Source organism: Electrophorus electricus, chromosome 10 (assembly GCF_041902795.1).
Source record: "Electrophorus electricus isolate QZ-2024a chromosome 10, ASM4190279v1, whole genome shotgun sequence".
NCBI classification, from domain to species: Eukaryota; Metazoa; Chordata; class Actinopteri; order Gymnotiformes; family Gymnotidae; genus Electrophorus; species Electrophorus electricus.
In genome coordinates this window covers 14,299,932-14,324,780 of record NC_137506.1, presented here as the reverse complement: position 1 = coordinate 14,324,780, position 24,849 = coordinate 14,299,932, and the positions used below count along the sequence as shown (strand labels likewise).

Genomic DNA, 24,849 nt, shown 5'->3' with positions numbered 1-24,849 from the left:
ATATCTACAGTTGTTGTTTAACAAGGTAATTGAGTATAAATCTATATATACAGATGTACAGATATACAGTTATGTTACATGGTGGTGGTGGTCCCCACAGTTTATCAGTTTCCCTGATTCATGGCCTGTGGAAAGAAGCTCCTCTTCAGCCTCTCTGTCTTGGTCTTCAGGGAGCGGAAGCGCCTCCCTGACCTCAACAGAGAGAAGAGTCTATTGTTGGGATGGGTGGGGTCCTTCACAATTTTCCTGGCCTTGGTCTGGCACCGCTTGTAGTAGATGGTCTGCAGGTCAGGAAGTTCCGTGTGAGTGATGCGCTCTGCTGAACGCACTACCCTTTGGAGTGCTTGTCTGTCCTGCTTGGTGCTATTCCCAAACCAGACTGTGATGTTCCCCGTGAGGATGCTCTCGATAGTGCAGGTGTAGAAGTTCCGCAGTACTTTGGAGGGCAGTCTGAAGTCTCTTAGGCGTCTGAGATGGTAAAGACGCTGACGAGCCTTCTTTGCCAGGGAGTTGGTATGGCGGGACCAGGACAGGTCCTGCGAGATGTGAACTCCAAGGTACCGGAAACTATCTACTCTCTCCACCGTGGTTCCACCGATCCTCACTGGTTGGTAGTGCCGCTCCTGCTTCTTGCTGCAATCCACGATCAGCTCCTTTGTCTTACTGACGTTTAGGAGGAGATTATTTTCCTGGCACCAGTTTTCCAGGTGTTTAATCTCCTCCAGGTAGGCCCTCTCGTCGTTGTCCGAGATCAGACCCATGACAACGGTGTCGTCAGCAAACTTGACAATGATGTTAGAGCTGGAAGTGGCTGTGCAGTCGTAGGTGTACAGTGAGTAGAGCAGGGGGCTTAGGACACAACCCTGAGGAGCTCCAGTGCTGAGGATGAGGGTGGATGAGGCGCAGTTGCCCACCCGTACTGATTGTGGTCTGTCTGTTAGGAAGTTGGAGATCCAGTCGCACAGGGATGTATGCAGTCCTAGATCCCCCAACTTAGTAGTGAGTGGGGAGGGGATGATAGTGTTAAATGCTGAACTGTAGTCGACAAATAGCATTTTAACATAATTTCCCCTCCCTTCGTCCATGTGAGTCAGTGTAGTGTGGAGCAGATGTGCAACTGCATCGTCAGTGGAGCGGTTGTGGCGGTATGCAAACTGCAGTGGGTCCATGGAGGCTGGCAGTGAAGATGTGATGAAGTCTCTGACTAGCTTTTCAAAGCACTTCATCACGACTGATGTGAGGGCGACAGGGCGGTAGTCATTGAGGTCGGAGGGTCGAGGTTTCTTTGGGACGGGGACGATGGTGGACTGCTTGAAGCTGGACGGGACGATACCGAGCGTCAGGGAGAGATTGAAGATGTCGGTGAATACCGGGGCTAGCTGATCTGCACAGGCTTTGAGGACCCTCCCGCAGATACCGCCTGGTCCCATCGCCTTCCTGGTATTCACCCTTTTAAACACTCTCCTCACGTCACTTTCCGTGATGATGAGAGGGCGCTGTTCTATGGTGGGCCCCGCGCATGTGCCATTGGCTGCGCCGATAGTGCCATTTGGACTAGCGCTGTTAGCACTAGCGCCGTTAGCATTGGCGCTGTTAGCATTAACGCTGTTAGCATTAGCGCTGCTAGATGTAGCCTTGAAGCGAGCAAAGAATGTATTCTAACCCTAGCACATTTTTATGACAATGTTAGTCTTTATAGTTTCCATAACTAGGTGCTTAACTGAAATCAGCTCGCGTGATCCACTCCACAGGTCAAAGTACTCTCTCATCTAGTCCTCCCTCATAATAAGCTCTGAGCTGGTTGTTTGGTTGTTTGGTTGTTTGGCTGGCTTTCATTGTCTTGTCCTATTAAAAGCATCATACAATCAGCAACAAAAGTTGATGGTGTAGTTTGATTTCCAGCCATTCTCTCTTCCTCCTTCAGTGATTCGGTCGCACCGTTGACCCTCCTCCGTCATATTTGACTTGTTCCAGTAGCTTGTGTGATTGTGGCTGTTCTGATTTAAGAAGGCTTCTCAGATGTGTTTTGATGTTCCGACTTGCCGTGCCTATTCTTTCATCTGCCTCCATCTTAGTTCTCCCTCACAGCCACTCGAATCCTCCTGATCTTCCCTCGTGTTCCCACTATACAGACAGCCCACATAAAGGCCCTGTAAGAACGATTCAGCCAAACCCTGAGCACCTCAGCTTCTCTGAGGAAAGGCCTCTCTGTAAACTTTAATTATGCTGTGCTGTGCTGTGTTGTGCTCACCCCCCCACCCTCGTTGCCATTCCCCTTCTTCTGCATGTGTGCAGTCTCTCTCTCTCTCTCTCTCTCTCTCTCTCTCTCTCTCTCTCTCGCCATCTTTTCTGTCTTTTGCTAGTTTTTATGTCCACACCCTCATTATTCTCACATTTTCTACCTCAAATCCCAGCAGCTGAACAGCCAGGTAGCAGAGCAGGGGAATGTCATGTATAACGTGGACAGTGCTCAGGTCCTTCCTGCTCCTGTGGACTTGAAACCAGGTCAGGCCTCACTGTCCCTTTCAACCCTCTAACTACATCACACACACAGCTGGTTTAGGGCTAGCTAGCACATGCATGAACTTCCTTATGAAACTAGTACTAGTTTTGTGGATGGTTTGCTTTTGACTCCACTGATTATTATTTTATTTGAATTTTTTTCCCCCTTTTTGGTGGTTCAACTTTCCCAACCCTCATCTGTGATTGGCTGTAGATGACGAGCCAAAGCTTGAGTGTGCAATGCTGAAGTCTTCATCACCAGCACTACGGCCAGTCGAGCCTCCTGTGCAGAGACGAGAGCCCGGCAGTCCTGCTTTTGCTCCTGCTCCTGTCTCTGCACATGGACCCGTCCCAGCTCCAGCTCCCACTCCTGCCCCCACCCCAGACTCTTATCCCCCTGAGAAATCAGAGCTTCCTCCGCAGATGTTTAACCAGCTGATGAAGCAGGTGATGGACCTCACCATCGACACGGAGGAGCGCCTCAAAGGCGTGGTTGACATGGTTTTTGAAAAAGCCATTGATGAGCCAAGCTTCTCTATGGCCTATGGCAATATGTGCAGCTGCCTGGCTATGGTGAGTAACATGTTCCCATACATTGCTGCTGAAGTTCCATACAAAAGCAAATGCCACACAGAAGTGAACTCTGTTTGAACCACTCTAAACTGACATGGAGCTTTAATCAGCTTCTATTTAGTAACAGAACTCTCAACACTGTCTTATACCCAAGTGTTTCTCCTACATGTCTTTCCTGTGTAGTTAAAAGTGCCCATGGCAGACAAGCCCACCAGCACTGTGAGCTTCCAAAAGCTGTTGCTGAACCGCTGTCAGAAGGAGTTTGAGAAGGACAAGGTCAACAATGATGTTTTGGAGAAGCTGCGGCACCAGCTGGAAGCGGCCACTTCAGTAAGCAGCACTCCTGTCTAGTTTACCCGACTCACCAACCCACAGATCAGGAGAAAGGGGACTGAAATCAGCAGCAGTGCTGGGAGGCGGACAGGTCGTTATCGGGTCCAAACGTGCTGTTTCTTGCTTTTGTCTTTGTTCTGGTTACTCCTCGCAAGGCCAGCGAGCGGGAGAGGCTGGAGGAGGATCTGGAGGAGGCGAAGGACAAGGCCCACAGGAGGTCCATCGGCAACATCAAGTTCATCGGGGAGTTGTTCAAGCTGCGCATGTTGTCGGAGGCCATCATGCACGACTGCGTGGTCAAATTATTCATGAACCACAACGAGGAGAGCCTGGAGCGTCTGTGCCACCTCCTCACAGCCATCGGCAAAGACCTGGACTTGGAGAAGGCCAGGGTAAGCAGGCCGCGGGCCCGGTCTGGGTTGATTTAATATTCTCAGCAGATGCTCAGCACTTGCATCGGTTTATCTTTAATATGTCATGTAAAGGTTTACGGTGCATGTGTAGATGAGTGCTAGTGTGCAGTGCAGCGACTGTGCCTATTTTGTCCAGATTTGGTCTGTGTTGCGTTTTTCACAACAAGTACTTTGCACATCGAAACTGGATGAAGAAGTTTTGGATATTGCATATTGACTGTCAATTTTGTCTCTAGTAGGAACAGCAGTTGTGATGTTGACAGTTCAGTCACCAACTAGTTTGACAGTTATATGTGTTCAATTTTCCTGGTCTTTTTTATTGTGTATTTTTTTCTCCATGCACGCTTTTAACCAAAAAACAAGCATGTTGAAATGTTGTCTATAAAAGTTTTGCTGTCAGTGTTTTCTGTTGCTTGCCTGTTGCCTGCACTCTGACTACAGGGTAGCCAACTAATTAGGATCGTCATCTATAGTGCGACTAGCATGCTGTGCTGATATCGGTGTATTATTAGGCCTTGGCAATGATTTTAAAAGTGTCCAAGTTCATGTTGTTTAGTGAAGTTGTTAGTGTGGTTGTTAGCTCTGCTCCTACTGCAGCTGACAAAATGAAAGGCTTTTATTCAGGACTGGTCAGCTGTTAGAAGGTTTTGCTCTCACAGCCTCCACCACGTTTGCCGCCTCCTGCTGCTGCACCCTGGATTCCCCAAAGCCAAGTGCAGCTGATGACAGCACAGCTACACCCACAGTGGCAGTGAACTGCTTTACAGCACTGACCAACGTGCAAGGCAGCAGGGTTTACATAAGAGTCATAAACGTCTTGCGACATGAGTTCAGCTGAGAGCACACCTGATCGAATGGAAAGGTGAAGAATATCTGAAATTTGTCGACGTTTCTCTTACACACTCTCTCTCTCTCTCTCTCTCTCTCTCTCTCTCTCAGCCAAAAATGGATCACTACTTTAAATATATAGAAAAGACAGTGAAGGAGAGGAGGGGTTCCTCACGCATTCGGTTCCTGCTCCAGGACGTCATCGACCTGCGACTGGTTAGAGACTCTGCCTGTGTTTGTGTGTTTGTGTTTGCCATTCCAGCGCATGGTGATGCAAAAGTATGCATCTGCTGATTTTGCTTTTCTAGCATAACTGGGTGTCGCAGCGAGTTGACCACGGGCCCAAGACCATTGAACAGATCCATCAGTAGGCCAAACTTGAGGAGCAGAGGAAGGTGCACCAGCAGCTGCTGTCCAAACACAACAAGAGGCAAAGGTGTGGCCCTCAAATCCGTGACAGCCTTTTTCACCTGGCTGTGTGAGGCCGAGGACAAGTCCAAGGACAATTGACAATTGCTAAAAGACAATATAATAATTCAAAACAATAATAAAACTGTGTGACAAAGAAACAAACGTTCTGACTCTAATGTATTTTTGTTTTTTCCTTTATGAACTGCAGACAAAACTATATTTAACATTTGCAGATGTTCAAAACAAAAGGCAGAGGTGAATATAGAAATAGTATTATTTATTTTTATGTCATTCTTCCTTGGCTTCTCCTTAATTCGAATAGGCTCTGCCCACTAGATTTCACTTTTTTTGTTTGTTTGGGTTTTTCCTAGGATTTTCACACCAATCTGAGTGAAATTGGTGTCAAAATATTTGCAAGAGTCTGAATCTCAATAATTATTTAAACAAAAACCTGACATAAAAATACAGCTGTCCTATTGCAAAGTAATATTAGTAGTACAAAGTAGTAGTACAAAGGTTAGGCTTTAACCTTAACTTTAACTAGCTGTAACTCCTGAACGACATGTTCAGATTTCATGAAATTTAAAAGACTTATACCAGTGTTGACTTTGAGGTAGCTTACCAAATGTAGCAGTTTTGTCAATATGGGGCATATAATAATATGCAAATAACTGTTTCTCAACAACTGCTCTTCTGATCAAGATGAAATTTTGCATACTGCTTCTGTAAGCAAGCTGGAGGATTGCTAAGGCTGAGTCAAACATTGGCTAATGTTTTTCAGGTAATTGGCTAATCATTTTTCAGTGGGCTTCAAAGGATGTAATGTAATTTAGTAAGAACTGGCTTCAGTGGACTGCTACATTACTTTGAATTTAAATATCCTACTGCTTTTTATGTTGCTGATGAACTGTAACACACTAGTCGTAGGACCTTTCTCCAATCTTCACAAATTTGGTATCAAAATATTGATGAGACTGAAACATGTTGATATTTGTATGGAGTATGGCCCCTACATACCTATCAATCCTTCCAAGGTGTACTGATTCATTCAAAACAGCAGAAAAAAAAATTAAGACTTCTTTGAGTAATTCTTATGAAACTTGACATGAGTATTGATTTATGGACTTTAAGATAGCATGGCAATTATAGGACATTTTTGCCAACAGAGCCCCTCTGACATATGAAAAGGTATTTAAGAAAAAAAAAAGAGTCAATCCCATTGTGTACCAGTTGTGCATGAGAAATGCAGTTTATACAGTGCAATACTTTGTGACTATTCCATAAAAAAGTTCAATACGTTTCGTAAACCTTTTTTTAGCCTGATTTTTGATACCTAAATTAGTTGGGCAAATGCACCTTTCAAACAAGTCAGTGACCTTTTGATCTAGAGATACCTTTTAAATGTAAAAAATGCAGATCTTCTTGTAAATAATTATCAAAAATATGTGTATTTAACTATCAATCCCCAAGAGCAGGATTTTTATTAATAGGCTAAAACTTAGCCATAGAGTGTTAGATTATCACCAAACTTCAATGGTGTATATGAACATACTGTGAATGCAAGTACATTTGGGGTGAACTGACCTTCTGGGGGAACTATATTTCTTAGTCATGTCGAATCAGAAAAAATATTTGTATAAAGCAATTCAGCAGAGAAAATTGAGAGATTGGTTTCAAAATACAACATTCCTGGAAACAAAACCTCAAAACCAACCACAAAGGCTGGTGAACTTAATATGGGATGTCATCAGAAACCAAGTTGTGCAGATGTGATAAAATGATTGGACCCCTTAATTGCCACCTGCAGCTATAATAAATGTAATTCTAATGTATGTCATGAATTCCCTAGATGAAGGAAGTTAGACATTTCAATAGCAACACACCTCCCTTGATGGAATGACTGGGTACAGAAACTAGTTGACCAGAAAGGCCAGAAAAATAGCACAACCACAGCCTTCAAACCAGACAACAAACCTGCTTAATGCTGACAAAGTTTTATTTTTTTTCAAATACAAAATACAGACTCACTCTCAATAAATAACCATTTGATGAACTAATGCAGAATAAAAATTAAGACAGTGACAAAAGCTTTACTGTAGTTACTAAGCATTTAGGTTTGGGTGTTTTTAGGACTTGGTGGGATGGTTACGAGAAAATATTGGCATATTAGATAAGCAGAAAAATACTATGGATGGGTTCAACACATGATGTGCGTATTCGTTTGACTTTGGATCTATTGGATCACGCCAATAACTGTTGAAAAGAAAAATGACCACCTGAATGCTAAAACATATAATGGAAATAAATGTCTTATGCAATACGAGAATTATGGAAATCGGGTCAGCTTTGGAATAGAGAGGAGCGTTAGGCACATACTAATAATATTAATACATTTTCAGAGACACTCAATATCCATTCTGCCAAGGACAGGCAGTGATCAGTGAACCAGGCAGCCAGTAAGAGAAATAAAATCACCAAGAAAGTCAGGCTTTTTGCTGTTTGTTTTCAAAAAAATGTCCTTGACAGAACACAAGATATGACTGAATGAGCAAAGTTACATTTATATAGAGCCTTTCAAAGAACATACAATGCTTTCCAATGAACACACACAGCTTCTACATTCAGTCACATGCCAAATATTGTGTTAAATTGTTAGTCAGTGGCTTACTGCAGGGTGACTGTGTGTAAAATGGGGAAGAGTAGCTCCACTCCAGCCTCCTCTATCTCACAGTCATGCAGAGTTAGCTGTGTGTGTGTGTGTGTGTGTGTGTGTGTGTGTGTGTGTGTGTGTGTGTGTGTGTGTGTGTGTGTGTATGTATGTATGTATGTATGTATGTGTGTGTGAGCTCTCTGGTTGACCATGGAGACGACTGTGCAGTCCTCATTGCTCAGAGTCAGAGTGTGTGTCTGTGTGTTTGCTGTCAGGTCCAGAGCAGAGCTGCAGGAGAAGTCCAGTCTGTGCTGCAGAGCAGAGAGCAGATCTGTTGCTGCTGCCCCCTGCTGGAGGTCAGAGACACTGTAGCAGTGGAGCAGCCTCAGCAGCAGCCTGTCAACACTGAGAAAACAAAACACACACACACACACACACACAGTGGCAGGGCAGTTAATTTCAGATTAATATAAATATTTCACCTGAATTTACCAATTACCATGGACTGTAATATGTTGATTACCTGACACAGGAGTCTCAATAAAACCTAAACAATGCTGGCACAAAATGACATCTTGGAAACTTTCCAAAACACACATAAATGTATATATAAGTGTATGTAAATGTATATAAGTTTTTATACCATGCCCAGTTTCCTGCTTATTTTCAGCCACTTTTTGGTAACTGCATTTATATTATGTCAAATGAGATTTTAATGCTTTAATTTCTGTGCATTAAGAAATGGTCAATTTATGTTATTTATCCTCATATGGAAAGATTTGCTTCCATATTTTCCATATTTCAAATTTTGTGGGAAAAAGATGTCTGGAGATTTTACACGCTCTTATAGCTTGCAAGTTATAGGACAGTGCCAGACCTGTGAAACAGTGCCACTTCATCCAGTGTTTAGATGATGTTTGATGCTTAGACCTCATTAGTCATATGCTAATAGTAACTTTGATACAATCTTCAATACAGTGTTGAATCACTGTGCTTTGCAATAGTGAGCTTTGATGCCTCAGTATCTAACATCCCATCACTATTTTGGAGTTCTACCATATGTATTCTTGCTCTGCCTGTTCGTTTTCCATATTGTTCTCCGTTCCTGTGTTCTTAATATCTGTGTTATCTTACTTTTACCTCTGTGTTTTCTTCTTCCTGGTTAGCCTCACTTTGTTTTTTGTTTCTCATGTATTCTGGTAACCTGCTCTTGGATAATGTTTCTGCTCCTCCTAATAAACAAAGTTCGACAACACGCTTGTGTCCTGCCCTGCCTGTCTCAGCATCACAGCTAATCTAAAGGTCAAAGCATAAACTTCACTGGCAGATACACCTATTTTTAAGCATTACCATGTATGTACACAGTTTTCGTGTACACAGTATGCCAACCATAGGCAACAAGCAATCCTTGAATTAGAATAAGTTAATATTTCTGTACGTGGGCAAAATAATAATATGATTCTTAGTCCAAGTTATATTTAGGCTCCATGCATGTAAATATATATTTTATTTAAAAATGAACACATTGTCTTTTTTCACCACTAGTCACTTTGAAACCAGTTAAGACCACTACACTCCATTTAAGATGACCTTAGAGTGTTTTAATGAGGAGTTCCTTCAAGTACAAACTTGCATCAGTTTTCACTGTACTGGCTGCAAGTAAGAAATTATGATATGCAAAATAAATGCTGTTTGATGAAATAAATGAATGACAAATATGAAGTTACGCTGTGATCATGAATGGCTTAGGCTAATGTGTCCATGTGTTCTTAAAATCCTGGCAGGTCATGTGTGACTGGGGTTGGAGCTTCACTGAAACAGATGTTTTACATCTTGTTCTGGATTATAATCTGGCTAGTGGAATTCAGAGCCCTTTCCCCAATGGGAGAAAATGATTTTATTGTTTTATGTGAGATCATCCTGAGCAGACCATTCAAAAATCAGAACAGTTTCCTGTGGCTACAGTGAGGACCTCAGCTGATACTGGAATATTCACCCACTGCTTTGATATGCTTATCTCACAGATTTCACAACAAAATCCCAGAATATCTACAATGTAGATGAGACAGGATTTGTCACTGGTCCATGACAAATCCTGTAAGATTATGTACCAGACTACAGGTGGAAGTGGGAGGGAACAGATAACAGTCCACATCACTGGGAATGTTGATGGGCAGATTCATCATCTACAAAGGGAAACGGTTGTACAATTCTTGGTGTCAAGGAGGTCCAGACCGCAACCACCTTTTTGTAACAGAACATGGATGGTTGGACAAATCTCTTCCTTAAACTATTCACTCAGATCTCAGACTGAACATTTCTCAGGGTTTTAATATTTGATGGTTAAACCTTGCATGTGACTCTGGGACTGGGGGACAAGAGGGCTTCTTAACATTTTTTCTACTCCTGAACCTCTTACTGAATAAATGCTGGGCTGTTAATTCTTTCAAAACTATACATTTTTAATATTTTGTCAATAAATCATGACATGATCTTACTTGGAACACTTAAATGGACTTAAATGGTCCAACTGTACCTATTAAACTGATGCCAGACTTTTCACTTATTTAATAAAATATCTTTATTTATATTATAAAACAGACATGAACTAAGAAGCACATTTTGAAATAAGACATTCATATTTAAATCAATTCAAAATCTATGAAAAATGTCTGGAAAATTATTTTGGCCTGCTTATTGCATACAGTATAGGAGTAAAGTTATGTTAATATGGAAAGGACATGAAATTCTATACCACAGCTATTTTTGAAAGAAAGACTTAATTCCTTTAAATCCTTTCCATACAATCCTAATTCGAAATCTTTTCTTCTCACATTTTCTTGCTTCCGAGGCTCCATTCGCTTCTTTCGTTGTCTGCTCTATGTCTTTTTGATGACGTTTCATTTTCTTCTTCTCATGTGTCTTTTTCTCCTTGAACAGCTTCTTCTGTGCATTTGGTGTTGGCCTCACATCTGAGTGATAGGACAGGGGAGGCAGTAGTGGACGGCAAGGCCTGTAGGGTCTGGATGATGGGGCTTCTTGGAGCCAGTGGGGCTCACCAGGTGCAAATCTGGTAGGCTGTCTGAGGGAGAGTGAGGGAAACCTGTTGTCTCGTGGTTTGGGAGACTCCAGGGGGAAACTGGGCCTTGGGCTTTCCAACTGTGAAAAAGCATTTAATTTAGCATCACTATTAAATACATGCATGTGCACACACTCAAAAATATAATGTAAGTGATATTGTAGTGTCATAGGCAATCCATTTGTTGATTTGCCCTAACACATTTATGCTCACTATTTACCTGGATTTTAATTATAGTTCCTTATTTCAATCTAAAATCATCTCCTGTGTATAGCAGAACATTGCTTCATTGGATGTGCACTGCAGTGTAACTAAGTGTTTCACTTTTCCTACTTTCTCAAGCTGTGCTCTCAGCCTGCTCAATTCAGCTTTGATCATCACATTCTCCCTCTGCAGTTCTCGCACTGCTAGCTCGAGGTCTAGACCTCCAAGATAGCGCCCCACACGTGCAGCCTTCCGTCGGTTGTCCTCCCTTGTCTTCCTCCGACATTCACCCAGGGTCTCTTCCTCCTCCACCTTATGGTTTCCCATTTGAAACATGCAGAGACATATGACCCAGCAATGTGTATTCGGTCCCTAGAGATCTTCGGCCATCAAAGATTATATATATATATATATATATATATATATATATATATATATATATATAGTTATTCTGTTCTTCTCTGCGTTCTTTTTTTCTTTTTCAATCTGAGATGCTGCAGAGCCTCATTCTAATCCCTAACAGGCAATCTCTATCTAAAAAGGGCCTCATATCAAAATTTAAAGTGGTGTGTTAGTTGTAACAGTCCCCAGCTGTGTTGATAACTCACTCTACGAGGCGCTGACACGGTGGAATCTTCCAGCTGCTTACCGTCCTCCTACAAAACAGAAACCTGCTTAACACACTGATATCCAGCTCAACAGGAGGATGTCTTACAATGTAGATCGGATCTAAAGTGGGAGAATTGCTGCAACTAACTTCAAAAGGATGAACGCTGTTCTGCCAAAAATGCATCTCACTTTTGTAATCTTATCTTTTTTAAATGTTTGTACTACTGCTTGTCTTCTGTTTATTCTGACTAGCAGTTGCTATCACACCACGCGACTAGAATGTTATACGTATGACGCCGCATGGTTACAGAATTCAAAAGATTACAGCTCGGACGATATTGAACGCGCGTTAAAATACGCTCATGAATGAGTTTAACAGACACCTGTTCATTTCAACACAAAGGGAGAAATTACTCAGCTCACAGAGCTTAGTAACGCGTTAGAGGAAAATTCGCTGCTGCTCTTTAAAACACTGAGCGTTTTTCTTAAAACACATAAAAGGTGCAAGATCACGTGTTGTCGTGTGAGCGCCTCAGTCGTAAAAAGGGCTGAGTTGTCATGAATGCGTTATGATCAGGAGTAGTCGGCCGTACTGCTGCGACATCCGGTCAAATCAACTGTCCTCTAAGAATCAGCGCAGTACTATTTTTGGTAATAGCAGCATCTATGGACATAAACGGCGGCGAAACGGATGGTTTCTTTCTCGTCAACTTTATAGTCCATTACACTTGCTCCTATAGATCGGGATAAAATCTCCATACCAAAACCTCTGTGCATTGGCATGATGAAAATTTAGAGCACGCAAATCCTTCACTTCTGAAACAGCAGAAATTATGTAATTTTACACAGATTGAAAAAAAACCTCAACGTTAAAGACTGCTGTTGACGGAGTTTTAATGTAAATATAGTAGGCTGGGGAAGTGTAACGATGAGCAGTGTGTGGAAAAGAGTGAGATTTATTAGGGGCAAATCCAAAGTCCAGGGTCAAATTATTAACATGGAGAGTCCGAGAATTCATGATAAACTAAAGTAAAGAAAAGCGCACGAAGACAAACCAGGGATGCAGGCTATAACATTGGGGCGAGGATAAACATTCAGGCTTATATTCACATGCACGGAAGCCTCGATTAACAAACAGCAGCTGGACTTACAATAAATAGCAACAAGACTAAACTAAAACAGGGCTTAAAAACATGGTCAAATGAGCATTAAACCAGACACAAGTGCAAATTATGAGGGGTGCAGAAAACGAAACGAAGGAATGGAACCACAACAAGGGAGTAAATCAAAAATAAAGACACTAGACAGGGAAACCGTGGAGACATAGACGCTAGGAGGGTGGTCAGTGGTGACAGGAAGCTTGTTTCAGTCATGGATGTCTTTGGCAAAATGAATGCAACTAAAATGCTTTCCTCATGTGTCCTAATAACCAAATAATAACCAAGTTCTTCTTTATTTCTAAATAATATGCCTTTTGGAAATTGTATAACTGCGTGTGTTATATTACTTTCTTTTATTCAGAAACACGGGAGACTCAGGTGAAAAGTGTGATGGAAATTATACACTTATTATTATATCCTAAAACTTGTCTCACCTAATCATAGTCATCAGTTTATTAGATAAATGCATACCTATTTTTATGTTTGTGTTTCACATGTTCCATTCCTTTTCTTTTCTTTGAAAGAAAAATGCCTTAACTTAATCAAAGACTAGGATTAAAATAATAATAATAATAAAATCATAGACAGGTCAGCTGAGTCCACTCCCTTCTCGTAATGTCCCCATATTGACAGTTAAATATCACATATTAAATACATTAGAGACTGGAGTGTCTTGTTTTTCTCTGAATATTCCACAGTGCATCTAGAATTTTAATAGTTGTTTATTTCTGCTCAATTTTTCTGCTCTTATGTTAATTTGTTTTTGTCTTAAGGAAAAAAAGGCGACAAACGAGACCTGTGACCCCAGGGGGAAATCATGGATCAGATGCCTCACACCAAGTCACTGTGTAAACAACACCAGGTTCATGTTTTAGTGTGAGGAATGAGTGCAGGAGTGTTTTGAAAGAGCAAATACAAACACTAACAAGAAGAGAACAAAGAAAACAGGAAGGAGAAGCTCCTTTCCTTTTTGAGTTACTTACTGAGATCATTCTCATAGCAAGTTCATTACACCTTGTGTACTTGTTGTAGTGCAGTTAGCTGTTTCTATATTGGCTGAGGGAAGGAGCAGACCTGTTCAAGTCACAGATCCATTTACATTTAAACAGCAGAATCTTGTCAGTGGAGGATGTACTTTCTCAAACCTTTTTAACTGATATCTCGCCTGTGTCTCTCTGTGTTCGCAGGACAGTGACCACTGCACGCCTCGCACCAGGACACCTTTCCAGTGATGATTTGTTTTGTTTTTGTTTTTTGCTTTCAAGTGCTAATGCAATTATGAGTTGCTAGACCATGAAGACATTTAAAGAATAATAAAATAATCTGATTTTGCTGTAAAAGACAGATGTCATGTTCACACTGCACAACTTCACTGCTTAATGTGATCTCCTGTTTACATCTGGCAGACACGCTTATCTATAGCAACTTACAGTTTCAACTATATTACAGAGCTAGGTCCATATAGCGGTAGGAGTTTGATTCAGTTCAGTTTAGCTCACTCAGGCTTTCATTTCTGTTGTCTTGTCTTCAGGTTTTGTTTCATTGTCCCTAATAAGTCCAACTTGTGCTCGTCTACTCATGTCTCACTGTCCTCCTTTGCTTGATGTCACAACTTCATTGATACCTAAAGTGAATGTTGAAAGTATCACATGTTCTTTGAGTAGGAATCAAACATCATTGCACTAATACACTGGACTGATAGTGGACTCTGCTGAGGTACACCTACCCCTGATGTTACTGAGCTTCATCTTGTCTCAGATGCCTTCAAGACAACTGCTCCTATTATTTAATGGCCCCTCCCCCAAGAGAAGGAGGAAGAGACAACAGACAGTTTTGTTGGTTTGTTATTGCAATTTTGTATGACCTCGTGTGTGACGTTGTTTTCCCCCATTTTAGCCTTCGCCTTTGGCTTCGCCCCTCCTGTTTTTTTAGCTGTTTTGTTTATTTACATTATATATATATATTAGTGATGGTTGGATGAAGCCCCATTGAAGCTTTAGGAGCTTCTTCCTGATTGTGCCAAAAAAGATTCGATGCATTGGAGCATTGAAATCCGACATCAGAGAAGAGTGACATCTGTTGGCCAGAAAAAAATGATTTCAGCCTGCGAAGTGTGTTAATGCTGTGTGGTCTTACAGTTCAACTCATGTCTGTTCAGATCCACTGAAAATCAAGTTTAATTATTAAAATGTTGGAATAAATGCTTGAATGTTGTCATTATTGATTGTAGAATGAATAAGGCCTACGGAAAATTAATATCAGTCATATATTAGCAACAAAGTAACCACTCATCTGTGAATCATGAAAACGTGATTTTATAGGGAATAGAAAAATCATCTACAAAATTTGAAAATATGATCTGAGGAAACATATTGCTGGGGTATAGTGACTGTGGAATTTAATTGATTGCGCTTGTGGTTAACTGGGAACAGAACATAATACAGAAGAGGAGTTAGTATTCAGTTTAATAAACTGAGCCCAAATGAACACAGTGTTGGGGTTTAAGACTGTTTCTTCTCTGGTTCACGATTTTACCTGTATGTGGTGCTGATGTGCTCTAATGTTTTGCAAGAAGGTGTCTCAGCATTTCGGACGTGTTGTTATTAAAGGACAACTCCTGGGAACACTGCTGACATCGCACCTTTAAAAATACGACATTTAATTAGAATAAGACTCTTATTGTGTTATTCTACATAAACCATAAAGATACATTATGTTTCGTACTTACCCTATTTCTAGATATTTTATCAAAATTTTCCCATGCTTTGGAATGCTTATTTGATGTAGAAGTTTCCATTTTTAAATGACTCTCTGCCATAGAAAAGGCGCTCAGGATTTTACTGTGCCTTAAATAGTCATTGAGATAGCGGATAGCGCCAAAACTTTGAACCATCCTGCCCATTTCCAGTGTTTCATTGTCATTTTCGAATCTTCAAATGTCATAGTCAAGTGAGGGTAAGTGACTCAATACAAGCTCCGGTACACTGTGTCGAATCAGCAAGTGTTGGAAAACTGACACGAGCTTCGAAGCGTCTGTATTGAATGTCCCATCCCTAATATTTACATATATTTTTATTTATTTCTATATTTATTTATTTATATGAGAGAGACAGATTGTATAAAGATCACTGCAAGTGATTGTATAAAGAGTGTAAATAGTATTTGTTTGGTACTTTGGTGTTGGATAATGGTGGTAAGGAGTGACTGGCATTTTTGTTAGATGTGGGTTTTGCCTCTGTTTGTGTCAGGAAGTTAGGAAGGTCTGTTGTATGTTTCTTTTGTTTGTTGGGTTTATTTAGGGTATTTTTTTTTCATTAGTGTGGGTCCTGTAGAATTTGCACCAGTAAGATTGTTTGTTTGTGAATAATAATATCCTCTGTAAAATATATCTAAAAGGAGACTTCCATTTGTGCTTCAGTTTTGTTGCTATTTGTTTTTCACAACTTACATTCTGCTGTTCACGTTTCTTTTTCCTAGTTACAACCTCACAGCCTTAGATGGGGTCATAACAATTGTGGGCTCGTCCTCTGTTTCTCCTCTTCTTCTGTTTGCCTGTTCCGTTTGTTTGTTTGTTTTTTTTGTGTGTGTGTTCCCCCTCTCTGGTTGTGGTTGTGCCTCACTCTGCTAATACGGCAGAAGCTGTGGCAACCCTGTAGTCAGGCCACGCATGGATCCTAGGTTTTCTCCCAAGGTAAATCCCATACTAGAAATGAAATTGAAGTAGTTGGAGCTGGAAAAAAATAAAAAAATTAAAAAAACAGGAACGAGAGGCTGAGCTGCTATGTCTTCGGGCTCTACAGGTAGAGGCGGAAAGGGAGGTGACACTTAAAAGCTTGAGTATGGGCTTGCAAAAACATATACCTCTTCCTCAGAAAGCTGTCTATCCAGCACTAGTAAGCCCTGTATCTTCGGGTACACCAGTGCCTAAGCCCAGTTTCCCTCGGGTTGCTGTCACCCCAGCTCCTTCCGACTCTGTCACTGGACGTTTTGATATCAGTTGACAGATTGCCTTGGTCCCTAGTTTTAGGGAACATGAAGTTGATGCATATTTCCCAGTGTTTGAGCACATAGCATTGACACTGGATTGGTCCAAGGAAGTATTGTCTCTCTTACTGCAGTGTAAGTTAGTTGGTAAGGCCCAACATGTGTGTTCCTCCCTAACGCTTGAGCAGAGCCTAGATTACGAAAGTGTAAAAATAACTGTTCTCCGAGCATATGAACTAGTGCCGGAAGCATACACACAAAATTTCAGACGCTTAAAGAAAAACCCCTGCCAGACATTTGTGGAATTTGCCAAGGAAAAGTTTTATTAGACAAGTAGTGTACTGCATGTAACATTACCACAATTGATCAATTTAAAGAGCTCATACTGGTTGAAGAAATCAAGAACTGTCTTTTTGAGAACATATTAAAGTATTTAAATGAACAAGAAGTGTGTAACCTATCCTTTGCTTCTACACTTGCTGATGAATTTGTGCTGACTTCTGTGAGCTCCCTGAAATCTGATAGCCCTGTTTCGGCTGTTTCTGTGGAAACAGAGAGTGCTTCTATTGCCATGAGCGTAGACACATTATAGGTAATTGTCCTGCGCTTAAGCGCAAGAATGCCCGCTCACAAAAAAAACGGTAAGTGCTGTAAGCACTGTATCCACAGAAGTCTTCGCTTCGTCCCCCAGATGCTGTGTTTCAGCCATTTCTTTTTGAGGGATATGTTTCTCTTTTCAAGGCAGATGAAGACAAACAGTCCATCACAGGTTTACATGCTGCTGTGTCTCTTATGTTGGATAATGTGTTGCCTTTTTCAACTCAGTCATATTGTCGTAGTGACCATGTTAGTGCAAGGCGTTAAACTAGGAGTACTCCGGCTCCCACTGTATAACATTTATGTTAGAACTGATGGAGTCACAGGTATGGTTAAAGTACCTGTTAGGTCAGCTTTGCCCATGATTGGGGTGTCCTTTATATTAGGAAATGACATTGCCGGTGGAATTGTATTCCCCTTACCTGAAGTAGTTTCAGGCCCTATTGATGACAGTCTTATTGTCGTTGAACATGCAGTATTTCCTGCTTCTGTGTTAAAGCGTGCTAAAGATCGCAAATTTGGGAGTACTCTGTCTGACATGGGGGGGGGTGTCCTGTTTGGGGTGTGTGCTCCAGGTTCACTGCCCGGATTCCCCACGTGTGAGACTCTGCCCCATTCCTCTGCTCTTACAGGTGTGAATGATAATAAGAGCGGACCCTCTGAAACAAGCTTTTGTGAAAACACGAATAACAACAAAACCGATGGGTGCATCAACGCACCGGTGATCGCGGTCATTCGAGCTGTGATCGGGAATCAGATGTATAGAATCATTGATGAAGACAGAGAAAACTGTTACGGTTGTGCTATTGACCATCCTAGTCAGTGTCAACACACATGCCTTTACGATCCAGATGAATCCTATTTCAGCCTCAACGCACCTAAGCTGATAAAAAAAACTGTTCAAGCCATGGTTCATGCACACACTGTCAAGAGCTTTGAAGCTGTGTGGCATTCAGATACCTCCATCCTCTAGCAAGATTCAGGCTATCGCTGGGGTAGTGGTAACCGACCTGCAGGAGGAACAGAACATCAAATCCGCTCTCAAAAAGTATAGCGTGTGTAGGGAGCAGGTACACGAAGACGTCGTGGACTACTGGAATCTGCAGGAAAACCTGAACCCTGGTGATCAGGTCATATGGGAAACCTCTTCGACACCTGCACTGATCCTTCACCTGAGAAAAAAAGAGTGCTGAGGATGGAGTTGATCACATTGTTCTGTAATACCCTTGAAAATAGAGTCAGAACAGTAAACGTTACCGATAGGATCTGTATGTAATTATATGTATATAATTTTTTATGTATATAATCTTTTGCTGAAAAGATGCTAATAAAACCATAATCCATTCTAGCACTCTCCTCATTGTGTTTCAATCATTTCACCATGACTGATCATCTGCTGAAAAATATTTACTATACTCCCTCAAACCCCAGATCCTATGGAGGAGTCGAGAGTCTGCAAAGGTCCGTGGTGGATGAAATCGGTAAAAGGGTTGATGCTTACACACTACATAAACCATTCTCTGTGAAATTGAAAAGAAACAAAGTCATTGTAAAAAACATAGATGAACAATGGCAGGCCGATTTGTTGGACATGACCAGCATAGCGGAACATAACTGGAACATGAAATTTATGCTAACGTGTATAGATATACTTTCCAAGTATGCTTGGATACGCATGATGAAAAACAAGACCAGTGCCGAGGCCTTTGTTTTGATTCTAAAAGAAGGCAGAGTTCCTAAAAAACTTCAGACTGATGAAGGGAAATAATTTTTAAATAAGTTTCAAAACATTCATGAAAATACATAACATCAATCACTTTGCTACTGGAACAGGACAAAAAGCATCAGTGTGTGAACAGTTCAACAGGACATTGAAAACCAGAATGTGGAGATACTTCACAGCTATCAATACGAGAAAATACATCGATGTGGTACAGAACTTTGTTCATGCTTATAACAACAGCTATCACAGCAGCATTAAAATGAAACCCATTGAAGTGAATGAAGGAAATTCCTTCAAGGTGTTTAAAACCTTGTATGGGTTGTTTCAATGGAAAAAGGTGGAAAAACTAAGATTGAAGTTTAGAGTCGGTGAGACGGTGACAATTTGATAAAGGGTACGGGCAGAACTTTATGGATGAATATTTTACCATTTCTGAATGTCTAAGGAGACACCCTCCCATATACAAATTATGGGATTTCAATGAGGAAAATATACATAGGACCTTTTATGAACAGGAGCTGCATCATAGTGGGAGCTGATTATAGTGGGAAAAGATAAAGCCATTAAAATAGAAAAGATTCTATCTGAAAAAACTAGGAACCGAAAAAAGATTTGCTTGATCAAGTGGATTGGATGGCCCGATAAGTTTTACTTCTGGATTCCGGCGGAGGACGTTCTTAACGTTGTAAAAGATTAAAAGGGGGTGCTAAAATCAAATTGAAATTATAATCCGGTCACCATGGAAAAGAACGGATTCTATGTAACTCTACCATGCAATGCCTCCAAAGACATGTACCTCGATAATAAGATTTCGTGCTACACAACCAAATTTTTGGAGCCTATAAATTTGGTGGGGGGCTGGGAGGTCACACTCACCGAGGTACAATAGCCGCACACATGGTATTCGCTGAACATGACATTCGTCGGACATGAAAAGTATCTTTTTAGTTAAACTCTGCAGAAGGAGAAGATGGTGTGGTATTCACATGTATTCGGAACCATGGGTATTATAATAGTATAGAACATCTGGTTAACCCCTATACACACCAACGCCCCTAGCGGGCTCATGGGTAGGTCCAAACAGGCATGCTCAAATAAATTACTTAATAACACTGAATATTCTTAAAGTAAAGTACATTTATCAACATAACATTTCTTAGGACTAATACAAGTATCTGCTTACTGATTTTCAGCCGTGCAATGCATCCGTTTGCCAGAAATTGCATGCTGAAGACATTGTGTTTTTTGGGTAAAATTTCCACAAAAATGTGCCTGCCCTTTTAAGTTGCCTTTTAAGACATTCTTCCGGTATAAGATCAGATTTTGTTAAGTTCAGATTTTGTCATAGAAAATTCAATTACCATCAAAACAACTGTGTGACATGTTTAAATGGTATACAGAGTGTTGGTAAAGTTCTTTTAATTGCGTGCTCACTTCTTTGCGTAAAAGCGACGTTTTTCTTTCGGTTCGGTTCCTTCGGAACAAACCCAAACTACACAAGCCTTTGGTTAACTGAAACACTACTGCACACTACTGACATTAAAGTGTTCCTGAATAGAGCATTAGACCCCCCGTTTCTATTTTATATTGATTTTTATTGGCCATGGCAGCGCCATTGTCTTGGAGTGACAGCAATTCACACCTATGTGTCCAGGCGTTTCCAAGAGTTTCCAGAGCAAGCTGCTTGATTGACAGCAGTTTCATCAAATAGAGGAGGCTTAGATGAAAACGTAGACCCCTCACTTACCTTATTTAGTCATCCCTTTAATGCTTAAAGGTATGCACATTGTGTACTGTCAGTGCTTCAGTGTTGTTAGCAGATAGCCTAGCGCATGGGTTTGACGTACAACTGTAAGAATGATTTGATCGCCAATACTTTTGGACATCATGGAAAGGAAGAGGCTTAGTTTAACTGAAGTTTATGTGGAGTTGTTTGGGTGCTGCTAGCATGGACTAGCATGGCTGCTAGCATGGACTAGCTTCGAGGTTTGCATAGCAAATCACTGGATGTTTCCATTCACTGCTGGAAAAATTCGTAATCCTATTACAAATTGTAAGTATAAATGAGAAAGTATACTACTTCTTTACAATATTACAGCATTTACAATATTTTCCACAGCATTTACAGTATTAGCTACAGTATTTTCCCCTAATGATGCTAACAATGATGCTATGAAGCTAATATTGTTGTGGAACTTACTAAAGTAACTTACTGTGATGTTTTATCAAAAAGAAACATGAAAACTTGATGTATAGTGATTGATGACTTTGTCTGCATTTGGAGAGGTTTTTGACTAGGAAGACTAGGACACTTACTGGAAAACATTGTGTAGCTACTTAGTCATTTCATGTATATGCTCAAAACTGTTCAGTTTATTAGACAAGACCCTGGTGAATCAGGAAATGTAGAGCATGAGTGAAGCTGAATCACCAGCATCAATAGACACGTTACACCAAAAAAATCAAAGGCGTTTTATGTTGGGTTTTTTTACATTTTCTTCTGTATTAGATGAGCTCAAATGGAACCTAAATGATGGACAAATAAGCCTGGGTGTAAATGGATGTCTAGTCCCAAGAGTCTACTTCAATTTGAATACTGAATAATCATTGTGCCATGTGTACAATTTCAGATATCTAGTGTTAAACTCCAATGAGTTTTTCCTACTGTCACCCTTGCCAGTGTCATTTGGCTTATTTATCAGTTGTCACAAGGTGTTAACGTTATTATGCACATGTATATAAAATGTGTATATACTGTATATACATAAATATTTATATTGCATTATTCTCTGCACCTTACATGTTATTTGCAGTTTGGATTGGATTATAAAGTGAATTTCATTGGTGAGTACTATATTTTTTGGTGACAAAGTATAATCTAATCTTTACAAAGCAGTGACCAGAAAGGAAGAGCTGGATGAGGCTTTGGTCCCCATGATAGTTAGAGACACACAGCCATTTAGCATAGTTGAGGATAAAAGCTTCAGGGACTTGGTAGCAAAATTGGATTCAACTTATATTCTCCCAACTAGGAAGGTATGTGTGGTGACATGGATACATTATGAGAGTAGTATTAAAAAAATATATAATTATTTTCTTCCTTCCCTTTAGACTGCAAAGGCCATGGTTGAGGCCAAATGTCAACAAGAGAAAGAGAAGGCCAAAGCTGAGGTCCAGAAAGTTCCTGCAATGAGTTTGACAGAAGACATGTTGACATCTCTTAATGTGGATGCCTTCTTGGCTGTGACCTGCTATTTTATAGATGACAACACATTTCTGAAGTCTACACTACTTGGTGTTGTGAAATTCCTGCGGGCGCATACGGCTGAAAATTTGGCCTGTGTGAAATCCTCTCTTATGGAAGAATGGGGAATAAAATAAAGTCACATGTCTGGTTACTGATGGCACATCTAATAGGACTGCCTGTGGCAAATAGCTGAAGCTGCCTCATGCGCTCTGCATTGCTCACACCCTGAATAAAGTTGTTAAAAAGGCTCTTGAAATAACCCCAGTGCTATCTGACATTTGTAGAACGTCAAGGAAGCTGGTGGGCTATTTTAGAAGCAGCACAACTGCCAAAGCTAGTAACATTATTTTCACATTGTTTACATATTGTTTTATATTGCTACATGTGTAACGTTTACTGTTTTATTGTTAAAGGAGATGTTGGACCTCGCTCAAGAGGATATGGGAAAATTAAAAAAAAGAAACTGAGGTTGAAACAAGGTGTTGGAGCGATTAATAGAACTCAGGGAGCCTGTGGGGGCAGATTTGGCGGGTTTACAAACTGACATTCCTGCGCTGACCTCTGATGTGTACAGTAATGTTTGTGGGTGCCTGTCTATACTGTATTCTTTTCACAAGGCAACTGTGGAGCTGTCAGAAGAGAAAAAGGTATCTGGTTCAAAGTGGTGCCATTATTGAAAATGGTTTAAAAAATCTTCCAGGAAGAAGCACATGGCCCATATGGAGATCAAACCCCTGACATTGGCATTATTATGTCTGATTCTGTGAGCCAAGGAATATAAACCTTTTAGGGACATATTTAAAATATCAGATTTTCTGCCTGAGCACAGAGTGGGCATTTGTTTCTAGCTTTAACCATACCTCCTCTTTCTTTGGAAATCTGGCTCATTGCTGCATGAAAAAGCAGAAATATTTTGAGCAATTTTTTGTCTGGGTCTAAGGGGCAATTTAATCAAACCAAAAGATGCTATTTTAGCTAGTTTGTCAAATGAACATGTCAAACCTACAGAGACAATGTGTCTAGCTACAGAGCTCTGCAAGGTTTAATTCTTGGAAGTATTTGAAGCCATAGAAAGTAATTCTGTAAGCATTGCTTAACTCATTAAAAAGAGACAGTTAGAGCCAATGGCTGCCAGATCTAACATAGCTCACATTTTATACTGTTTGCATAGCATATCAGAATCTGCAAGAACTATTCCTGTCATTTCAGGGATAAGCTTTTTTGACTTCACAGCTAGATGAAATATTTAGGGTGGATGCAGGATTTGGTATGATCTCCTAGAGAATTGCCATTCCACTGTGTCTTCAGCTTTTGTCCGATCTGCAAACAAGTCCCACTCTAGGAGAACTAGCTCAAGTGGTAGAGTGCTCTTTTAGTATTTGAGTGTTAGTGTGATTGATGCTCACATTCTCAAGTCTAGAATTTGTAGTTTTTTTTTTATGATGAAATCATTTCTGATAGCAAATGTTTTTGGGACCTGCTGCTGATATGCTTATGCCATGCACACATTACGTGACTTTTGAAGTTTTCAAATTGATGTATGGCTCACACTGCACAACTCTATGTCTTGGAATCTGGAGTGCTTAATTTGTGGTATCTCAGTGGCAGGCATAATCATATCCCAACACATTTCAGACTAAAGGATTTGAACTCCCTGGCACTGCCAGACACCTAACTTGCTATAATTTGATGGGGAGGATGCAGGTCATCTGCATGCCTCTGGAATGGCTTCCTTGACCAATTCACACAGCGATCGAGAGCCTTACACTAATGCCAGAGTCCCTCTGATTTCATACTTTTCTCCGCAATGTCCAAAATTTGTAAACAAGCACAAATCCATGGGTAAGGTTGTGTAATAAAGAACATAATCTCACTTTCCTGTACTTGGAACATGTCTTAGCAGATTGTGGTTTACAAGCAATGTTATAAGCAACACAAGTTCAAACAGGTGCCCTTTTTGCAACAGGTGGTTTGTTGACAAGGGGTCATTCATCAGCCAAAACTCACATGGCCCATATGGGGATCGAACCCATGACCTTGGCGTTATTAGCACCACGCTCTGACCAACTGAGCTAATTGGCCTTTCTTAGTTTATTTCCCAGTTCTCGGTGCAGCTGTGAAGGGAACCTTTCTATGAAATTGTAGACTTGGTGTCAACAAGATTACGGCCACTTTTCGACCGAGCATAGGTGAAAGTTGACACATATTGTTCCCTCTGACAAATGGTTATTCTGCAGCCAACTTTTGAATTAAACTTCAAAAGCAAATGTGCAGAAGCTTTTGTTAAAGAGCAATTCATTGCAGTTGTACACAGTGACGAAATCATCAATTGCAAAGTCCACTGAGCTTTATTGCTGCGAGTTACATAGTGCTGTCTATTACACCATGAAATCTGCCATAACAACAAAAATGTCATGTCTGATTCTGTGAGCCAAGGAATATAAACCTTTTAGGGACATATTTAAAATATCAGATTTTCTGCCTGAGCACAGAGTGGGCATTTGTTTCTAGCTTTAACCATACCTCCTCTTTCTTT

At 40.7% G+C, this 24,849-nt stretch overlaps 2 long non-coding RNA genes and 1 other non-coding gene across 3 annotated transcripts; 2 read left to right on the top strand and 1 right to left on the bottom strand.

Moving 5' to 3' along the window:
- Positions 1 to 11,669: 11,669 nt before the first annotated feature.
- On the top strand, positions 11,670 to 14,443 carry LOC145659335 (uncharacterized). The gene is made up of 3 exons (XR_014125449.1): positions 11,670 to 11,711; positions 13,536 to 13,610; positions 13,950 to 14,443. It is a non-coding gene; the product is annotated as an uncharacterized LOC145659335 (long non-coding RNA).
- A 6,441-nt stretch (positions 14,444 to 20,884) lies between these two features.
- Positions 20,885 to 22,819, top strand: LOC145659490 (uncharacterized). The gene is made up of 3 exons (XR_014125712.1): positions 20,885 to 21,119; positions 21,880 to 21,910; positions 22,178 to 22,819. It is a non-coding gene; the product is annotated as an uncharacterized LOC145659490 (long non-coding RNA).
- Positions 22,820 to 24,321: 1,502 nt separating this feature from the next.
- Positions 24,322 to 24,395, bottom strand: trnai-aau (transfer RNA isoleucine (anticodon AAU)). The gene has a single exon. It is a non-coding gene; the product is annotated as a tRNA-Ile (tRNA).
- Positions 24,396 to 24,849: the final 454 nt, after the last annotated feature.